The sequence below is a fragment of the Carcharhinus amblyrhynchos genome, chromosome 26, assembly GCF_965287045.1.
Source record: "Carcharhinus amblyrhynchos chromosome 26, sCarAmb.v2.hapA, whole genome shotgun sequence".
Classification (NCBI taxonomy): Eukaryota; Metazoa; Chordata; class Chondrichthyes; order Carcharhiniformes; family Carcharhinidae; genus Carcharhinus; species Carcharhinus amblyrhynchos.
In genome coordinates this window covers 20,844,116-20,867,059 of record NC_137349.1, presented here as the reverse complement: position 1 = coordinate 20,867,059, position 22,944 = coordinate 20,844,116, and positions in this window count along the sequence as shown.

Here is a 22,944-nt window from a genome sequence, read left to right as displayed (position 1 = left end):
CTAATATGACTTTAATTGTAGAAGATTAGCCTCTCTCACTCTGCTTCCCACAAAAAACCAAGCCAGCCTGGTAGATTCAAATGAGATCCATCCACTTGTAATTGTCCTAATTGCAGTTTCATCATAAGTTTAGTTGATTAGTATTCTGTGTTATGGTGGCAAAATTCCAATAATTTAGTTTGTCTGCTGAGTGCAGGAAAATAACTGTGAAGAGAATCTCATTTCGCTATTACTACATTTGTGTGATACATGCTGAAAACGTTTGCACAAGTGTCTCCCGTGAATATAGCGCTAAGAAAATACTAACTGAAACAAAAGCATCGAGTCAGGGTAGCAGGAGTCTTAACATAAGGCTAGGATCCTGGAAATTGTGATTTTGTTAATACAGTAATTGATTTGTGAGTATGTGTGTGACTGCAATCTAAGAGAGGAAAGTTGGGAGAAAGAGTTGAAAAGGGAGAGAGAGAACAGAAAAGGGAAGGGCAGAAAGAGAGAGAGAATCAATAAAGTCTGAAATGGAGACACAGAAAATGGAGCAAAGGAGATTTTGAGAAAGTGAAAGGGGAAGAGATTAAAACTAATGATGAATAAGAGCAAATGAGGAGAGGAAGAGTAGAGATGACGGGAAGAAGAAACATATAGCAGCGTCTCAAATACTTCATTATGTTTACAAGGGAAATTGCCTGAAACATTAATGCCTAGATTCCATATTTTGCTATGGTATATACCAATTGTGTGGACATTTGAATAGAAAATGGCAGAAAAATACAGGAAAAGTACACAGGAACAAGTGTGTAAGGAATGACTTGAAGCACAATGTTAGGATAGGATTCTCCTGTAAGGGATAAAATCATAAACCGGGGTAAGATTTTCATATTTAGCAACATGGTAGCTCAGAGAGGAAATGTGAAAAAGGATTGAGTTCCCACCACAGAATCTATTCATCTCTCCCCCCGCAGGTTGTGTGTCACAAGAGTTTGATTTTTGCCTCTTGACTTTCCATTTGGTGATGTGTCCAGGCATTGCTTTATGCTAAAGGTGAAAATTTACTCCTTAGTGTTATGTTTTCATTGTTGGATATCAAGTTTGCTTTGAACAGCTGATTCGATCCACAGCTGAAGGAAGTGTGTTTATAAATAGTTATAAGATTTTGTGACATTTGCTCACAAGTGAATCTTCCCTCATTGATTATCATTTCATATTTGTACATTTTGGGTTTTTGCATGATCTGTTTTACTCCTTTTTGTTATATTTTTCCTTGTTTCATTTTGATAAACAAAAATGCATCGATTACATAAATTTACAGATTTGATGCTAAATAATTAGGGGTCAATTTTAGCTTAAGGTGGGATTTTCCGTCCCTTTCTGTCAATGGGAACTTCCAGCCCTGCTGAAGGTGACTCCCCATTCCCCTCCACGGAACCCTGGTAGTGTGGCCAGCAAATAATGCAATTGGCCTTAGACATCGGCGGGACCGGAAAATCCCACTGATGGCCAAACAAAACCATGCCATGGGGATGGATCGGAAAATCCCAGCCTCAGTGTTGGAATTAGATGTGTGGAAGACTGAGCTGACCAATGGATTCCTTGGTGCTCCCAGAGGGCATTTTAGTTCTCAGTGGGATCAACATCCGTATCAATTAATGATGGGAGTCCAAAATTGATGGACATTCAGGCGGATTGTCCTGGCAACGTGGCAAAGAATTTGTGTAGGTGGCCAGTAAGTTTATGATTGGGGTGTGAGGGGGTGTTGTGCTGGTGTTAGGGATAGAGCCTGTGTTGTGATTGTGGGTGAGCCCAGGACGAGGAAGGTCCAAGATATCTCCTGGGCTCTCAAGAAGCCGTTTAATAGATGACCTGCCTGAATCCCACATTGCAAGATTCATGTTTCACCCAGCTTTACCTGGCGGGTTGGAGACTGCATACAGCAGTCAGCCCATGGTTAAAAAGGCCTGTTCATCCAATTATGTCATTAAGGTGACCTTTCCATTTAAATTAGACTCCTGTTCCTCTGCAGAAGGTGGTCTTTCTGTGATTGAATTCAGACAAATGAAAATGCTGGAGGTCGTGAATATGTCAGGAATGTGGTACAAGATGCCGGCTATTTTAACCTTCCCATTTCCTCCACCCCCAAGCCCCACCGTGTGCCCATCAATTTAACTCCCCTTTTAATCCTTGTGCCGCGATAATGTGATTTTTTTAAAAAAAAGTTGATTCACAGCTTTTCGCAACAAAATAATTTCTAAACAAATTGGACAGTATTGTTTCTATTCGGGAGCTGACAACCTCATCAGGTAGTTTACCACCAATCAATCATTCCATGGGTCATTCAAATAATTCATTTCCCTCAGAACGACCCCGAGAAACAAAAAATCAAATAATCATTGTGCTCTGGTCAAAAGTCTGGTTCCGTGCAGTAAAAGTCAGATTTACAATATTGTCAATCTCACTAAATTCAAACCTTTTATATTAATTGATCAAACCACAATCTGCATGGTGGCGAGATCTTTGTAAAGAGATCAGACTGGCAGCCATTTTAGTCCTCTGTAAACAATGTCTCTTATTTTTCTGACTACAGCACAGACCTATCAGTAGTTCTGAAGATACCACTCTTGGGTAGCATTAACCTATGAATAGTTTTCTGTCCTGCACAATTCATGAGAGCCCCAATCTACGTGGCATACAATAGATAAATGAGTACTGAAGAAAAGAGAGTAAAATTATCCAGGCTTTCGATATGAACCACCATGCAGAAGCAAACTTCAAGGCCAGATTCTGTTTAAAGAACTTTTTTCTTTTTGTTCTGCAAGCTCATATATACATGAACAGAGAATTCAAAATTAACTGTGTAAACTACTGATAGATATTATTACTGCCTTAGTCTGATATACTGATGACATTAAATATCTTGGCTCTTCTATCCTACAGAACATGATTTGGAATCAGCAGCTTTGTAAACAGAATGTGGTGGAAATCCATCTTGGGTAATATCACATCATCAGCTCATTCCCTGCCTGCTATTCAATTCCATTTACTTCAATGGAATTCACTATTCAAAAGGGTCTATAGCCAGTGGCTACCGCAACTGGAATTATAGGGCAAGATCTTCCAATCGCGCTCTACCCAAAGCTGGAAAATCCTGTTTGAGGTCAACAGACCTTTTCATGGTCAGCTCCTCGCCCACTACAATTCCCATGGCATAAAAATATCTTAAATGTCGCAAATAAAAAAATTAAAATCCAAAATGATGTCTCAACATTGCACCATATTCTGTTTGCCGCAAATTCATATCTATTTACATGCCACAACGTATGAAGCAAACACATGGATTATTTTTGCCAGCATCTTCCCCATCACACTTGATAACTTGATAATGTTGCATTTTCCCTCACTCATCCTGGACAACGCCACAGGAATCTGCAGGCAATACTCTGGGGAACAAATTTGACTTAAGTCACACAAAGTGGGTAGGTTAGGTTAGGTTGGAATGGGACGGAATGGGAAAATTTGCCCCATAGAATCAGAATCCTCACAGTGCAGAAGGAGGCCATTCATCGAGTCTGTACTAACAATAATCCCATCCAGGTCCTATCCCCATAACTGCACATATTTATCTTGCTAATCCCCTTGACAATAAGGGGTAATTTAGCATGGCCAATCAACCTAACATAACCTACCCATTTTGTGTGACTAAAGTCAAATTTGTACCCCAGAGTATTTCCTGCAGGTTCCTGTGGCGTTGTCCAGGATGAGTGAGAGAAAACGCAACATTAGTGGCGTTATCAAGTGTGATGGGGAAGGTGTTGCCAAAAATAAGCCATGTGTTCATACATTGTGGCATGTAAATAGGTATGAATTTGTGCCAAACAGAATATGGTGCAATGTTAAGGTGTCATTTTCGATTTTATTTTTTCATTTGCGATATTTAAGATATTTTTATCATTGTTGTTTTGTGTAAAATTATTTCATTCCAGACATAATGTGGAGCTCCAAAACTAGCTCTGTTAAGTTGTTACACGCAACAGCGTCCGATATGGGGTTGCCGTGTGACAGATGCATTTTGCTCAGTTTATGGGATGTACATTAAAGTTGCCATTGAATTCTGCCCTTTTTTTGGTTAATGCCTGGATTGGGACATGGAGGCTGCAGAGGACACAATATGGTGAGGTCAATGCTCACAGAAAATACAAATTCTTTTGCAGTTGACGGGAGAACAGAATATTTGCAGGAATTTGCCTCTGCTTTGAAGATATCAGTGAAAATCTGTAGCTTTAACAATAGCCCAGGATTTATGAGTCATTTTGAAAACAAAGCAACTCGTACTGATTTGAAATATTGATTAGCACTTTTTTTTTCTAATCAAATCTGATCTGATAAGGCAGGTAACAATATTGATAGTGAATCTAATTTGAAATATATTGCAGACACTTTAAATGGTTTCATCTCCCACTGAGAATATGACAATACTAACCTTTCCAGTCCATCAAAAATGATTATTAAATAGAAACGCTCAACTCCCTGTTGCCCTGTTGTGGGTACATGTGAGGGCACAAGCGTGAGACTAATAATCTCTAATTGGAGCTGTGGAGTAAAGTAGGGACAATTGTCTGTTGCTGTGTTCAGCAAGTGAGCCCATGCTCGCTGGATCAAAATCCTGGAATTCCTTTCCAATAGCATTGTGGGTCAACCCACAGAACATAGACTGCAACGATTCAAGAATGCACTAGCATATGTTGCACCAGCACAGGATTGGGAAAGAGGATGCAAGTATCCTCTGCCAGTCACATATTTTCAGTGCCTTGAAGGTTGTACTAAGAGTGTTGGTAGATCTCACTTTTCCCCCCAGTTTTTATTCAAATAGATTTTGCAGCCAATTCCGTTAGGCTTCTTGTCTCTTTATCCCGTTAGTATTTCTCATATAAAGCCTCCAAGCAGATATCATTTCGAACTGTCATGATTAATAAGAAAGAAATGGGTACATTTATGCAGAGCTGTTTTGAACCACTAGACCTTTTCAGGAGCTTTACAACCAGTAATATATTTTTTGACTTACAGTAATTGTTGTAATATATAGGAAACGTGGCAGGCAGCCCACGCACAATAATGTATGGGTGGCACAGTGACACAGTTCTGCTTCACAGCACCAGGGACATGGGTTTGATTCTCGGCTTCGATCACTGTCTGTGTGGAGTTTGCACGTTCTCTCCATGTCTGCATGGGTTTCTTCCGGGTGCTCCAGTTTCCTCCCACAGTCCAAAGATGTGCGGGTTAGGTGGATTGGTCATGCTAAATTGCCCTTTAACGTCCAAAGATATGTAGATAAGGTGGATTGGCCATGATAAATGCACAGGGTAATGAAAATAGGGTGAATGGGCCTTGATGGAATGCTCTTTTGGGGAGTCTATGCAGACTGGATGGGCTGGATGGCCTCTTTCTACACTGGAGGGATTCTACTGTTCTCTGGTTCAATGCCAGGAATCTAGCCCCAAGATCTGGATGCAGTTCTGCAAAACGTTCAGTGACTTTCATGAGGGTCAGGCCAGTGAAATAATCTTCAAGTGCCAATGTCCCACCAGCCATGGCACTCACCTCACATGCTCCTCAATATGCCACACGCCCATCATTCAGCCAGTAGCAGCAATCTTGATTCATGCCAACCATTCATTGATAGCTCCACCTTATCCTCACACCCACATCTCACAGCTTGCACCCCCTGCCAGCTATTCAACCATGAGATCTACATCAACCAGAGAACACTCACTGATACACTTCCCTTTCTCCCGCAAGTCAAGATGCTGCATAACAGAGGCGACAGGAGCTAATTGTTGGGAAATATGTGCAGCTACATATCTTTAAACATTGATGTGTCAGACTTCTCAATGCTGTCTCATCAGGTTTAAGGTAGAGTAGAATATGTCCCCTTTCTCCTGCAAGTCAAGATGCTGCATAACAGAGGTGACAGGAGCTAATTGTTGGGAAATTTGCACCTTTAACCTGATGGGCGAGTTGTGTTTGGAGTGGCAAAGGACGAATTTTCCCTGTTCCGCCCGCCACAGGAATTGGAGCGGGTGAAGGCCGGACCATGGAAAGGTCTGTTGACCTTGGGCAGGATTTTCCAGTTTCAGGGTGAGCTTGGCCAGAAAGCCCCACCTTATGATGGCCAACAGCGCGGATGGACCATTGGGAGATCATGGTGTCCTGATTCCTAATCTTCATTCTCACATCCCAGTTTCCTGCTTACTCCACAATTGGCGTGCGTGGAGTCCTTAATTTTCTTGTTGGCTAGATTTAATCTAGTTAATTAAATCCACATGCCGAAATTTTATATTTTTCCCAATTTGTCTTATGACACCGCAAGACCTGTCAACTAACAGCTGAATAGGATTTTTCAGCTGTGTTCGGCCCAAGACAGGAAAATCCCACCCGCGGTCAATGGAACTTTGCATGGTCACTCCGAGGAAATTGACTAATTCTAACATTTTATGCTGCCTGTTATTTAACTGAAGCTCAAAAACCTCTGCCACAAATAAGATTTTAACCTAGTTAGTGACCTGTTAATATTGTCTGAAAACAAGGAGATGGTGTCATCAATTTTTAATATTTGGTTCACCAACTAGTTTTATAAATTTGTCAACACTATTCCTATCCTATATCATCAAGTTGACAAATCCAGTAAACCAGTCATTAAAACACTGAATCTAGTCATCAACAGCGTTGACAGAAAATTTGTCACTACATGGCTTCAGGTAGTTAGAGTCAATGTTCTAAGGGACCTTATTTAGCTCAGTTAATTAGTGCAGAAAACTAATTAATATATGAAGGATAATGGTGGCTGGGAGTGATTGCAAAGTAGCACTCTCATTGATAGCTACAGATGGCATTACAAACGAGCTCTCAACCTCAGGATGAGCTTGCAGTTTTAACATTAAGTAATCTATTGTTGTACACTTTATATAATCACATTCTTCAAGTCTAGAGGTTGCTTCATAGAATTATCGTTCTGCTATCATTCCGTAGAAACACAGTCGCACCAAAACATCATAGAAAGCATTCTTTCCAGTTATATCACAGCTTAGATGGCTCCTGCTCTGTCTAAGACTGCAAGAAACTACAAAGGGTTGTGAACGAAGCCCAGTCCATCACTCAAACCAGCCTCCCATCCATTGACTCTGTCGACACTTCCCACTGCCTCGGAAAGCATCCAGCATAATCAAGGACCCCACGCACCCCGGATATACTCTCCTCCATCTTCTTCCGTTCGGGAAAAAGATACAAAAGTCTGAGGTCACGTACCAACTGACTCAAGAACAGCTTCTTCCCTGCTGCCATCAGAGCTTTGAAAGGACCTACCTTGTATTAAGTTCATCTTTCTCTAAACCCTAGCTATGACTGTAACACTACATTCTGCACCTCTCATTTTCTCCCTCCCTATGTACTCTATTTATTCCTATTGGCTCATATACTGAAAGTGATGTCATAGACCCAGTGTGGAAAACAGAGAGAGAAGAAGCAGCAATGGAAGAAATCAAACACTATTAATAAAGCTCCATTCATTTTTAACCAAAGTCTGTGCCGCGTATTATGTTTCCAATACACACCACACTCTACTTGTTTGGAAAAAAAACTTCCTAATTTTATTGTTTAAAGGTACAATTCTCACTTAAAGACTAAGCTCTCTTTTTTTATTATTTCTTTCTCTTTCATCTGGTCTCTTATCCATCCCTCCCTTCACTCTATCATTGATGACCATACCATTAGCTGCTTAGATCTGATGATCTGGAAAATCCATCCTAAAACTCTCCACCTCTTGCTGCAGAAAAGGTGCTATTATTCTGAATCTTGAGGACAGCTGCAATATATGAAAATCCAACTTCTTCTGTCTAGTACAAAAAAAACACATTGATTCTGATCATGAAGGGGAAGCATAATTCCCCCGCACACCTCCCTTAAACTTTCCCCCTCTCACCTTGAACTAGTGCCCCCTTGTAATTAGAAGAATTGTTTCTGGAAGAAAATTGAAACAAAGCTGAAATAATTTGATCACCTTTGATTTGATTTATTATCGTCACATGTATTGGGATACAGTGAGAAATATTGTTTCTTGCGCACTATACAGACAAAGTATACTGTTCAGTTCATAGAGTACATAGGGGAGAAGGAGAGGAGAGGGTGCAGTGGCAGCTGAGATATAGGGAAAGATCAACAATGGTAGGTCCATTCAAAAGTCTGATGGCAGCAGGGAACAAGCTGTTATTGAGTTGGTTGGTACATGACCTCAGACTTTTATATCTTCTTCCTGACGGAAGAAGGTAGGAGAGAATATGCCCAGGATGCTTGGGGTCCTTGATTGGGGTCCGAGGCAGCAGAAGCATGAGGAAGATCTAGAAGGATGAGGGCAGCAGACACATAAGAACACCACTAACTGCAAGTTCCCTTTTAAGTCACTCTACGCTTTTGATTCAGTGATCTCTCTGTTCATTATAACACCTTGATTTGTTTACTGATTCAAACCCAAGTCTTGGAAAGAGCTGAGGAATTAATTAATTTTGCAGATCCACAATCTAGACCTATGATAGTCAATAAAGGAATATATAGAAATAAAGGAAGTTATATCAAAGATATCACAATGCAAGCATCCATATATTGTCCGCACTCAGAGCAGTGGTCACCAATTAATGAATATGGCTGGTTCACAAGTGTTGACTTTGCTTGCCAAGACATGGCATTCTTGATCACTATCTGCAATTATTGCTATCATTTCCATTCTCTACACATGTATACTTTTCCTAATACAGGATCAAGTGATATCTCCCGCACACACTAACAGCGAAAGCCAAGATCAAGGGCCAGATTCTCCGACTTCGCTTGCAGCCGGGATTTCCCCCGTCCCGTTGCAACGAACGGAAGTTCGGCTGAATGCCAAATTCTCCATACTCGCTGTCAGCAGTAGCGGGACGTGAATAGCTGGAGAATTCCTGCCCACATTGTGTTTTTCTCAGGTGCTTTGTTGGAGGATCATCAACCTAGTTAAAGATGCTCTTTGGTCTGCCCGAAACTTATTGATCTTCCAGTGCAAGGAGTTGTCCCTGACTGAGGGTTGCAGACTGACACATTCCAAAGCCCAGGACCACATGCTGAGAGTTGCACTAAAGCTCGGGGCAGTTGCTTCAGAGGTGCAGTGGAGAAAGGTCGTTGCCTAAAACCTTTCCGCATTGTACACAGAGGGGAGTGGGACTGTGTAAACCCCTTTCAGGCTGTTTGGCTTACATTGGATGTATATAGTAAATAATGTATGTATTCCAATTATATTGAAGCACTTCAGAGTATAAGCTGATCTTAGTAAGCAAACTAAATACCTTTGTATCATGTAATGACCATGTTGAAATGTCTATAATACTTCTTTAACTATACTGAAGCACCTTAGAATGCAACATGACCTATGAAGAGAAGCTGAATATTATTGCATTCTGTGTGATGGTCATTCTGAAATGTTTATAATGTTCATTTAGATATTTTTCTAATAAAGTGTATTTTTGCAAATAAAAGGGAAACTTGCAGATGGTGGTGTTCCTATACGTCTGCTGCCTTTATCTTTCTGGATGGGAAATTTTGCAGGTTTGGATGGTTCTGTTGACGGAGCCTTGCTGAGATGCTACAGTGCATCTTGTATATCGTACACACTGTGCGCACGTGGTGGAGGGAGTTCATGATTAAGTTACTGGATGGGCTGCCCCTCAAGTGGATTGTGGTTGGGCTCCTTGATTATTGTGTGAGCTGTCCTCATTCAGGTACGTAGAGACTATACCATCACACTCTTGACTGGTCCCTCAGAGATGGTGGACAGACTTTGGGAAGTCAAGAGATGAGTAACTCATTGCAGTCTCTTTCCTGCTCTTGTAGCCACAGTATTTATATAGTTGGACCAGTTAAATTTCTCATCAGTGGTAACAAAGATATTGATGGCAGGGAATTCAGTGACAGTAATGCCACTGAATGTCAATTTTTTTTTAAAAGTTTATTTATTAGTGTCACAAGTAGGCTTACATTAACGCTGCAATTAAGTTACTATGAAAATCCCCAGTTGCCACACTCTGGCACCTCAGGCACACTGAGGAGAATTTAGCATGGTCAATGCACTTAATCAGCACATCTTTCGGACTGTGGGAGGAAACCGGAAGACCCAGGAGAAACCCATGCAGATATGGGGAGAACGTTCAGACTCTGCAAGACAGTGACCCAAACCAGGAATCGAACCCGGGTCTCTGGCACTGTGAGGCAGCAGTGCTAATTGTTATGCCACCGTGTCAAGGGGAGATGATTAGATTCTCCCTTGTTGGAGATGGCCATTGTCTGTATTTGTCTAGTGCGAATGTTGGCAATGAACATGTCAGAGATGGACCGTTACAGCCTCCAGTGGAGCTTCAGCACTGAAATGTCATTTTTTTACTGTTGGCATTCAGCCATTCTATCTTGCAGTTGAGCACTCTACAGCTGCTTTAATGAAGCTTAAGATTTATACTCATTATGTGACTTGAAAGGTTAAAGAATCCGTATTGTAGATGTATATGATTGGCTGGCAGTTCTTCATTGCTACTGACGAACGTACTTTTGCTGAAGTTGCACATTACAAAGCAGCATGTTCCCATTTTAAAAAATTTATAGTTAACGATTAGCAAGAAAGTGTCTCAAACTTTGTACACAAGTAATATTTTGGTTTTATTAGAATTCCATTCACTTGCGCGACTATTTTGACTTGGTTTCTCCCAGGCTTGCAAACTAAGAAAAGATCCATGTATTCATCATTTTTGTAGGTAGGGTTAACGCCCATACTTTTTATATGTTCAAGGCAGCAATCAATAGCTTTTTATTAGGGAAACGCATCAAGGAATGTCAAAGGCGGGTAACAGAATTGAAGCGCAGACCAGCTATATTCTAACTGAACGGTGATATAGGTTCAAGGGATTGAATAGTCAACTCCCGTTCTTATGTTATAGATTTAAGTGACTACCAGTCAAAATGGTAGGTGGAATAGTTTTGTTGTTATGCCTCTCTAATATGATTGTGACTCTAGGGATTCAGATTAGATAGCCAAAATGCGCAATAAGAACGGAATTGACCACTGTATCTAGAAAGAGGAACTGGATGACTTCCTAAGAGACCAGGTCATCTCAGACTTATTTGGTCACCCTTATCACATCCATTTTTGGGAGCATTAGGTTAGCAGTAAAATCAAGATCAAACTGAAGGAAGTACTGCACATTGAGGGGATGTGGTTTCCAAGAATCCTGCCAGGGAGGTGATGGCCTAGTGACATTATTGCTAAAACATTAATACAGAAACTCAGCTAATGTTCTGGGGATCTGGGCTCGAATCCTAACACAGCGGATGATGGTATTTGAATTCAACAAAAAAACTCTGGAATTAAGAGTTTGCTGATGGCCATGAAACAATTGTCGATTGTTGAAAAATCTTATCTGTTTACTAATATCCTTTAGGGGGAAGGAAATTTGCTGTCCTGACCTGATCTAGCCTACATGTGACTCCAGAAACACAGCAATGGTTGATTCTCAATTGCCCTCCAAGGGAAACTAGGGATAGGCAAAAAATGCTGGTGAGCCAGCAACACTCATGTCCCATGAATGAATAAAAATAATCCTTCTGGTTCATTAATGTCCTTTAGGGAAGGAAATCTACCATCCTTACCTAGTCTGGCCTACATGTGACTCCAGATCCACAGCAATGTGGCTGACTCTCAACTGCCCTCTGAACAAGGGCAGGCAGGGATGGACAGAAATGTCCATGTCCCATGAATGAATAAAAAAAGGAACTCCATTAGGCAAATTGAGGTCCTACAATATGCACATTGATACAATTTTGTGCAAAGAGACTTTAGTGTACATGTCCCATTTATTGGGACTGTATAAAAAGTGGAAGCCAAGATTAATTCCCCAAAATGTTTGAACAATCCACTGATACAATGTAAATTAGGCCTGATTATCATGATGGTTTTGGACCTCTTGTTGGTGATGCCAGGTGGGGTCCCTGGTTAATCTGTCCAGACCCTCATGATGTGCGCCAATACGTGCGCTGAAAATGAAAATTGACTGCCAACATTGCACTCCACTCTCCATACAAACTGCACTTTCTGACCTGCAAGTTAAATCAGCAATTCTTTCCTGAATCTGTTCTCAACTTTATCATAACTGAAAGTTTTTGGAGCACAGAGCTTCATTTGGAGTAAAAGTCTATTTCAGGGTGGCATGGTAGCACAGTGGTTAGCGCTACTGCCTCCCAGTGCCAGGGACCTGAGTTCAATTACGGTCTCGGGTGACGTGGAGTTTGCACATTCTCCCCTGTGTTGTGTGGGTTTCCTTTGGGCGCTCCGGTTTCCTCTTACACTCCAAAGATGTGTGGATTAAGTTGGCCATGATAAATTGCCCCTTAGTGTCAGGGAGATTAACAGTTTCACATTTCAATCCCAACAGTGGTTTGCACTAGGTCACAGCGCCAGTTACCCGAGTCTGATTCCTGGCTTGGGTCACTGTTTGTGTGGAGTCTGCATCCTCCCCTCCCCGCCCCCCCTCCTGTCTCCATGGGTTTCCTCTGGGTGCTCCAGTTTCCTCCTACAGTTGGAAGATGTGCAGGTTAGATGCATTGGCCATGCTAAATTGCCCTCTGGTGTCCCGGGATGCATAGGTCAGAGGGATTAGAGGGATAAATATGTGGAGTTATGGGGATAGGGCCAAGGTGGGAGAGTTGTCAGTGCAGACTTGATGGGCTAAATGGCCTCCTTCTGCATTGTAGGATTTCTATGATTCTATGAGTGCTAGCTCCTGAGATAATCATACACTAACTATCCAACATCAACCTTTCTTTCCTGATCAAGATGGACTTCAAACCTTTTAGCCAGGATTTTCCAGCTATGCTTGCCCCAAATTCCTGCCCATGGTCAATGGACCTTTGCATGGTGCGCCCCCACCCACTACGATTCCCTGGTGGGCGAGGACAGGGAAATGTTTCGCTTTAAATTCTATCTCGGAAGAACAGTTTTTCAATGAACCAAACAGTAGCTGTAGAGTTATCCAGTGCAGGAAAGGCCCTTTGGCCCATCAAGTCAGCATTGAGCCAATTGTATCTAGAATTTTGTTGCAGAAGACAGCAAATTTTGAAGGACTAGTTAATTAGCTGACGTGTCGCAGAGTTAAATTAGGCCCTGAACGGTTTAACTTATTACACACTGATGTGGTGGCAACTGAGGAATTTGTTTCCAGTTTATGCTGAATTCTATGCTGCAGCTGATAAATTGGAGTGGTGGAGCAAGGTCGAAGATGTTTTTTGCAGCGGAATATAAATATGTTCTTTGTGCATACATTGCACCAAATAACACCCAAAGGATAATTCCCCCAAGTCAGTAATAGAGGGAAGTGGTAGCACAGTTGCTAACTCATGTTAAATAATCGGTAAAGTAATTGGCAGATTATATCCAGGGGTGGCCTTAGCCATTTACATTTTCTAACTTCATAACTACATTCAAGATCGAATATTCCCCAAATGAGGTAAAACAAAACTCGTTAACAAAACCTTGACTCCACGTAAACTTTCTGGATTAATAATATTCCCCCTATTTTGCTGACTATATTCGCACCAAGGACCAACCAACACCATCGACATCATGTAAATAGTTTAATTGTGACCGTGGAAATTAATTGGCTACACAGATTGGGGTGCAAGTGAAGGGTAAATGTAAATAAAAGATATGCTAATAGCCACAGAGCCTCCAGATATAAATGGCAGTAAATTATCACTATTTCTGTCAGAACCCTTGACTGCGCTGTGTAAAAACATTCCGTGAACCTGTAGCTTGAAACACCAAACCCTGGCAAAAAAAATCTTGAATGCTTCAGTAGCTTTGGTGCCTAAAAGGACATTCACAAATAGCTCTCGCAGCAGTCCTGTAAGGAGAATAAACACAATGGCACACATCACAAAACCTATGTTCAGTCGTCCTCTTCAGAACAGAACACACAGAACCGCTATAAGCTATTGATCTGAGCGGGCTGTACTTATTGATGCTGAATAAGAGAGATTTTTGCATTGGAATATACTTGCCAACTCACTCAGATCTGCAACCGTGCTGAATCTTGATAAATATCTAACTACCAGATAATAAGTATTGTTCTTCAATCAGGAATTTCCTCTAATGGGCACCGAGTGGGAGTCATAAATTGGAAAATGTATGCTCAGATTCAGGCATGCATTTATCCAGACTCCACTGTATTGGGTATGCAATTAAGTGACTTCGGCTGCAGCTCCATGCTTTAAGTTAACTAGAGAGTTAATCAGAACCCTAAATCCCTTTGGACAGCACTTTCTAGTTCCTGAATGCATTGAACTGTGACCAAGCTATGTGTGGTTTTGGGCATCGATTTGCCTGAGTAAGTGAGTTTGTATGCATGCAGGCAGCCTCGAACGCTCACTGGCACCGCTGGGGGAGCCCTGGATCGATGCAAAGAGTGTGAAGTGAATTAATGCAAGGCAGACAGACTGCCTGTCAGACTGGACTAGGAGACTGGGCAGGTCTTATGGGGCCGACCCCTAGATAGCTATGGATGAACTGCGCTGAGAAATATCATCATTGGCGTAAGGGACAAAGAAGACACTTCAATTTCTATCAGAAATGGGTTTGTTTTAAAAGAGATAATGTGCCTCTGCTCAGAACAATGTAGATTTGGTAGCCATTGATTTGATCTCTGGATTTATTTATCTAATCACAAATGTTTCTTCCCTTCTGTATCATTTGTTAAAATGTAAAATCATGTCAAATTTCTCACAAATAAACTGGAGAATTGAAAGAATAAACAGAAAATTGGAACTTTGTCGCATTTTTACTGAGTAAAAATGCCTTTACTGACCTGTGAAGGTTAAAGAGGTCATTCTGTTTTTGTATTTTTGTGTATGTCTGGAGTAGAGCGAGAGGGTCAGTGCATTCCGGGGGAGGCTGCTGTGAAGCTAATTATTGTGCATCGCAAAACATCAAAGAGTTAAGACATTTTTTAAAAAATACTTATAAAAATCAGAGGTAACATACTTAACATTTTTAGATCAAAAATGTCACAATATTTTATGTAAAAAGTTCAGATTGAACCCTTGATTTTTGTTAATATCTGAAGTATTATTTTTCATTTCATTATCATCTGTTAAATAATGCTAAATACTTGAAGCAATTCTTCATGTCGAGAAGGGTTCAAAATGTATTTCCTGTGCTGAAGACATTTAGGCTGAATTAATCTAAGAAAATTCAGCTCAGTTTTTGATCTCTCGACTACGCTAGCTTCTGGAAAGATTGGCAAGACCAAAATCCGACTGAGTGACTGACTACGCCAGGCCTGAGGAAGCCTGACTTGGGTGATTCAGGAGAACAGGTCCCCTGCTAGCAATAGACAGGTCCTTCATTTTAATGAGCTCTAACTAAAGCCTCCTGACGTACACAAGATCGCAATACAGTCTTCATGTGGGTGACCACATGACACCCATGGCTCCAAGTCCTGCCCACAGGGATTGTATGTAAAGTGTACATTAGTGAGGTCATTTAAAATCAATCACAACCTGCCAAAGATCTGGTGCTTTTAAGATTTTTGTGGAGGCGGGATGACCCCCACGCGGGTGGCATGGTGGCGCAGTGGTTAGCATTGCTGCCTCACAGCGCCAGGGACTGGGTTCAATTCTGGCCTCGGGTCACTGTCTGTGTAGAGTTCTCCCCGTGTCTGTGTGGGTTTCCTCCAGGTGCTCCGGTTTCCTCCCACACTCCAAAGATGTGCGAGTTAGGTTGATTGGCCATACTAAATTAACCGTAGTGTCAGGGGGATTAGCATGAGAGGTTATGGGAATAGGACCTAGGTGAGATTGTGGTTCGTGAAGACTCGATGGGTCGAATGGCCTCCTTCTGTACTGCTGGGATTCTATGACCATCAATACTTTTCCTGTTCCTCCAGGAAAATGTTCCAGTTCACTCTCAGTCTTTCTGTGACATCCTCTTTTTTTTAAGTTGTGGTTTACGATTCAGCCCTCCAGAGTAGGATGGCCACACTTTCCGGGGACAGTCACTGGATGAGGTATTCCATTCCCTGGGCAACAACATCGCTGAAAGAATCCTCAATTCACAAAACTTTTCCCTAACTTTTAATTTCTCATTTTGGATTGTATGTTGATGTAAGTATACAGGGAAGGCGATGGCCTAGTTGTATTATCGCTGCCTTATTAATCCAGAAACTCAGCAAATGTTCTGGGGACCTGAGTTTGAGTCCCGCTATGGTGGAATTTGAATTCAATTAAAAAAATCTGGAATTACAAATCTACTGTTGACTGTGAAACTATTGCCTATTGTCCGAAAAACACATCTGGTACACCAATGTCCTTCAGGGAAGTAAATCTGCCATACTTATCTGGTTTGGCTTACATGTGACTCCAGAGCCACAGCAATGTGGTTGACTCTGAACAGACCTCTGAACAAGAGCAACTAGGAATGGGTATTAAATGCTGGCCAGCCAGTGATGCCCATCTCCCACAAATGATAATATTGAATACAGCACCCAAAGAATTGTAAATTGTTTTGGATAAAAGTGTTTTCTCCAGATGGTGAAAGATAGAAAGATGGGTAATAGAAGAAAAGAAGATAATCTTTACAGACTTTTTATTTATTTGCAGAGATGCATATTACAAACATACACCTCCTGTCCAAATAGAATCCCTTAGCTCCTGCTTCCACAACTCCTGCCTCCTAAAGCGCAAGTGTTTCAATAGTCAAAGTACTAACAACAACCCTTTTAATTTCCCAGGCCAAATGACAATCTTCTCACCCATTAAAAAAAGTTCTGAAATTAGATGCACTCAACACCCATCAGAAAGATTAGAATGGAAACTATTGCTAGAAATAAATTTAAGTTCATTTTTTTTGGGTCATAAGAACATAAGAACATAAGGAATAGGAGCAGGAGTAGACCATCTAGCCCCTCGAGCCTGCCCCGCCATTCAATAAGATCATGGCTGATCTGTCGTGTCTCAGTTCCACATTCCCGCCCTCTCCCCATAACCTCTTAATCTCCTTGCCTATCAAAAACCCATCAACCCGCGTCTTAAATATATTTAGCAAGGCAGCCTCCACATAAGGATGGGAGCCTTAAGTGTGCATTTATCCAGATTTCACTTTAATGTTTTATTTGCACTTAAACATTCTTTGCTGCAGGGTGTTTAATCATAATTCTGAACTCCAACACATCATGATTAGCATCTGGTCTAGCCTGACTGCACGTGCAGTTTGATTGACCGATCAAGCTTCACAATTTCTGGGCCTCTTATTGGATACAACATTGCCTTTATGTGATGCCCCACTAGGATTAGCTGGGAAAGAATACTCTCTAATGGACTTGTTGATTTGCAGTTATTTCAGACCTACTCAGCTTAATATCTAAACGAATATGTTAAAAAAAGCCAGCCATTTACACCTTCCAGAATAATCACCAACATGCTGTGCTGGACAAATCCAAGAAAAATATCAAGAACTCCTCATAATGTTCATTATGAGTGAAAATTGGTCAGACAACCAATTCCATCTGATCAATTTTTATTCGATAATTGCAAGACTCTGGATTTTTCTTCAAATCTTCGGTTGCTTCTTGATGATACAACTGCAACTATTTTGAATGGGAGATCTAAAAGGGAAATCTTTAAAATCCAGGCTGGGATCAAACAAGACCTTGTGATTGTCCCCATACTATTTACAATCTACCTGATTGTGGCTCTTCAACTCGTCAAAGATCAACTGCCCTCTGGTATCAGTATTGAAAACCACCTTGATGGAAAACTCTTTAACCATGCCAAAACTAAACATAAAACTAAACTCCATAGACATGTGTAATCTACAGGCTGCAGATGGCTACAATGTTATTGCCCATTCTACACCTGATTTGCAAGCTAGTCTTTCATACAATTCCATACAAAAAATGCTGGCCAATGTTGAATGTTGCCAAGACAAAACCCTTGTATCAACCCACACCTGGTCAGCCAAATGTTCCACCTTGCATATATGTTGAAAGAGAGACTCTGGAACATATTGAGCATTTCCCATCCTTGGCAGCCATCTCTGTCTCCAAGGCTAAGACTGACGAGGATATCCAACACCAGATTTGTTGCGCCAGTTCAGCCCTCTACAAAATATAATGGTGAATCTTTGACAAGAAAAGAACTCCGCAAGTCATCAAAAACCTGAGTGTACACAGCAGTTGTCATCACAATGCTCCTGCAATGAAACTGAAACTGTGCATCAGCAACTCATAAGAGCCCAAGAGGAATTCCGTCAGCAACTTCTTCATTGTATCTTCCAAACGCAATGGGAGGACCATGGAACAAATGCTAATGTACTTTGTGAAGCAGGATCAACAGGCATTCAGGCAAAACCCCTGCAAAACCAACTTGGATAGACTGGAGATGGCCAAAACTATCACCCCATCCCGATCCTGTTCTGGTCGATGTTCCAGGAGAGGACAGAGAAAGTGCTTCAGACACTCTGAGGTACGGTAGCAGTGACAGTAATAGCTGAGAGGAGCTCGCTGTCAATTGCTCAGAAAGGTGACATCATGTCCACCAAGCTGCATCACTCTTTGAATTACAATGCCTGAACGATGAGGCACGGAGGTAGATAAAGGAAAAAAAAGGAAGCAATTCCTGTGGTGTGCCCTGCCTCGTGTACCCAAAGCTCTGCCGTTCAGCAATTTTATTTTAATCAGGTTCGATCATGAAGTTGGCTCAGTCCTCAGGGATACTTCACTGGATGGCCTGTGGGCTTGCATTGTTTATCCTGTTTCTGATTATTGGGACACTCGAAAATTGACCCCAGTGTATTCTGGTTGAATGTCCTTTTCATGGGGCAGCGGGGGTGGGGGTGGGGGGGGGGGGGTGCTGATAGGGAGTCAGATACTTCGTATCAACTGATTTTGACTAGCAGCGTGCTTTCTGATTCCATCCCCCCTATTATTCACTTATTCTCGGAAGGTGAAACTTCAGTGAACTACTTTGGTTATTTGAAAATTACTCCTGCTAATTATCTCTGCATCACACAACTGAGTCTATGGCTGTCATTTTTGAAAGCTAAACTCGAAAACCGATTCCTATTTATTTATTCTGTGTCTCTGCTATCGCTTTAGTTTGCTCCTTGTGTATCAGAAGCAGACCGCACACAATTTGCTGCTGCCGCAGTGATGTGGTTATCTGAGGTACCAGATAAACAGGTGCCATAACTGTCACTCTCAACCAGAACAATAGCACAACTTCCAGTAATGGGTGGAGTTAAGGTTTTCAAAGGCTCTTAAGATTGCCCCAGGGAGAACAAAGGAGATCAAGTGAAGTGAAGGGGGAAGAATGAAGATTCTATTTTGTTTGAATATTTATATTGCAAAAGTAGGCCAACAGAAGAGTTTGGTACGGAATGCAAACCACATCAATAAATTGGTTTGCCCAGATACAAAATATTGTGTCGAAGTTTGCTAGAATAATTTTTAAATAGCAGCTTTGCAAAACACCTCATTTAACTTGCATATATTCCATAATCCTGTACATAACCAATATTTTCACTGAATAATGGATACACAGTTGTACGGTGGCACAGGGTTAGCTCTGTGCCTCACAGCGACAGGGACCCAGGTTTGATTCGCAACTTGGGTCACTGTCTGTGTAGAGTCTGCACGTTCTCCCTGTGTCTGCGTGGGTTTCCTCCGGGTACTCCAATTTCCTCCCACAGTCCGAAAGACTGTTCAGTGCATTGGCTGTGCCAAATTCTCGCTCAGTGTACCTGAAGAGGCATCAGAGTGTGGCGACTAGGGGGTTTTCATAGTAACTTCATTGCAGTGTTAATGTAAGCCTACTTGTACCACTAATGAATAAACTTAAGCTTACATTCAAAGTATTTAATATCAAAATTGACATCTTTATAAAATTGAGACTTATTTAATGGTGTGGGTACCTAGTGTCCTTTCAAATTGATATCTTGATCTTATGCGCCATCAAGTCGAAAATAACATACAGGTTCATTTTTTTAGATGAGAATAGTATGTTCTCTCATTTTTAAAAATAAAATCTAGTGACGTAGGTTGACAGCTCGGAAATGAAAAGAAACTACCCAAGCAATACTTAACAATAATCTCTTGACTATGAAGGATGACACCATTGTCTATGTTATGTAAGTAGAATATGTCTAGTTGTGTGGTTTGACGTTAGTAACTAACAAGGAGTATGAATGATGTGGAGATGCCGGCAATGGGCTGGGGTGGACATAGTAAGAAGTCTCACAATACCAAGCTAAAATCCAACAGGTTTATTTGGAATCATGGGCTTTCAGAGCACTGCACCTTCCTCGGGTGAGTCGCCCCAAAAGCTAGTGATTCCAAATAAACCTGTCGTACTTTAACCTGGTGTTGTGAGACTCCTTACAAAGAGTATAAAATCATTGCTTATTTTGTACAAATCAACTTCTCCTGCTGTAAACCTGTCCTTTGTTACGTGTGTTACATATGTACTAATTGAGCTGTGATTTGCTCATCCCAGGGTGCCTAATAAGTGCAATTTAAGTAAGGAAGGAACATGTAGACAAACTATATAATCTAAATATTCCCACATGTATTTTCCCAAATTGGATTTTATTCTGCATGCAAATTCTAGGCATTTTCATATCTCTGTGCACAGCATTTGGTACAAGTGATTAAAAGTACTGATTTGTAAAGAAGGTAAAAAGCCTTGTAATGAAGACGTTAAATAAATCACAGCTCTGCTGTGTTCGTGGACATTGAAAGCTCTCGGATGGATTGAAATTCATAATGCACTCCGTAATATTTTGGCACAGTGTACCAGAACTTCTGACCGGTCTGTAAACCTTAATAAGAAGAGTAACCGCATTTTAACATATGCGTGTTATCACTTTAACTGCTGCCCTGATCAGTTATTGATTGGAGCTCTGGTAACATGTTACATTATGAATGGCTGGAAATCTGCCACTTAGTGACTACCTGTTTGGGAATCGTGCACAGTTTTCTTGTAAACAGCCTCCCTACGGTGGGTTTGGGATTATGAGACACTTTCACGGTGTCAGTAAAATGTCAGTTTAAGAGGGTCTACTGGGGGTTGCTGATGGATACTCTTGGGTTTAGGAAGCTGGACAAAGCTGTAATGCCTCTTTGACAATGGTACTGTCCACAAAACCATAGGCACTCCTAGGGCTTTGCTGATTAATTGAATGTAATCAATTAATTGATAAAAAAAATTTAATCAGCAGAAAATGTAATGATCGACTGGCTAAGTGAGCCAAATGGTGGAATAACAGAATCTCCAGGTATACATGCCTTTGTGCTATTGAAATTTCAGTAACAGATTCAATGTGCAAATATATTTTCCTTTCTCTGGTTATTAGCAAGACCTTGTTGAGTGTCTTGGGTTTCGTTCAAAGTAATGCTAATCCTACATGATGCTGAATACACCTTAAAACAGGAAGTCATACCACTTCATAATGGCTGAAAGGTTAAAGGATTTACAAGGGAAAACAGTTTTAATTTCTAATAAATCTTGTTCATAAAAGCTTCCTTTTAATAGATGTCATACTGTACCGCAAGGGTTTTTCTCGATATGGGATATAAATAATAATTGAACTGATAGCAGGACAATACTTTTGTCTTTCCATCTGCATGTCTGAAAGGCTTCTTAGTCACTTAAAGGGGATATTTATACAATACATTTATCATTGCTGTGAACTAGTTTCTGTTCCGAGCTGATGCTAAACTTGGGTATTGTAAATCGAGCACGGTGGCACATTGATTATCAGTGCTGCCTCACAGCGCCAGGGACCTGGGTTCGATTTCCGGCTTGGGTCACTCTCTGTGCAGAGTCTGCACATTCTGCTCATGTCTGTATGGGTTTTCTTTGGGTGGTCCGGTTTCCTCCCACAAAGGCAATGGCCATGCTAAATTCTCCCTCAATGTATCAAACAGGTGATGGAGTGTGGTGACCAGGGGAATTTCATTGCAGTTTAAGCCTATTTGTGACACTATTAAATAAAGAAAAAGAGAGTAAGGGCCCAAACTGACTCAAGAGCAAAGTGGAATGGGTCTGTCTCTTTCAGGGAGTCTCACACTGATTTGCTTGCATAACTATATTAGTAGTGTAGCGTGGAATGCTTAGATATATTTTGGATTCTATTTGAAATTGCCAGTCTATTAGGAAAACATTAGAATATAAATAACCTCTCGGTAGAAACTCTGTGGTTCCAATAATTATGTGAGCATTTGAACATGTGAGCATTTGTGTAACATTGCTTTAAATGTCTAGGAGTTTTATTGCTGTTTTGGAAAATGGATCTTGAAGAAATTTTCCCTACTGGACCAATGGTATTTTCATGATTCAGGGCTTATTGGTGATTGCATTCCATCACACCAAACATGAAGTGAGAGTGACTGCCTTTAACATTAAGGCTGTATTCAACCAAGCTTGGCATCAAGGATCCCGAACAAAATTAGAGTCAGGGGAAAAAAATCCTCCGCTTGTTGGAGTCCAACCTGGCACAAAGGAAGGTTTTTTGGTTGTTGGAGGTCAATCATCTCAGCTCCAGGACATCACTGTAGGAGTTTGTCAGGATAGTGTCCGAGGCCCAACCATCTTCAGCCACTTCATCAATGACCTTTCTTCCATTATTAGATCAGAAGAGGGCTTTAAGATCAATAATAGGATGTGATGGAGGAATAACACAGCAACTTTTACCGGTAGCAACTTTATTCTTCATACAGCTCATTAAAGATAAAGGCCGAAATTCTCCAGTTTCGCATGTACCAGTACTGCTGCCAGCAATGATGGAGAATTTGGCACTCAGCCAAAGCAGCGAGACTGGAGAATTCCAGACGCGGGAGAGGT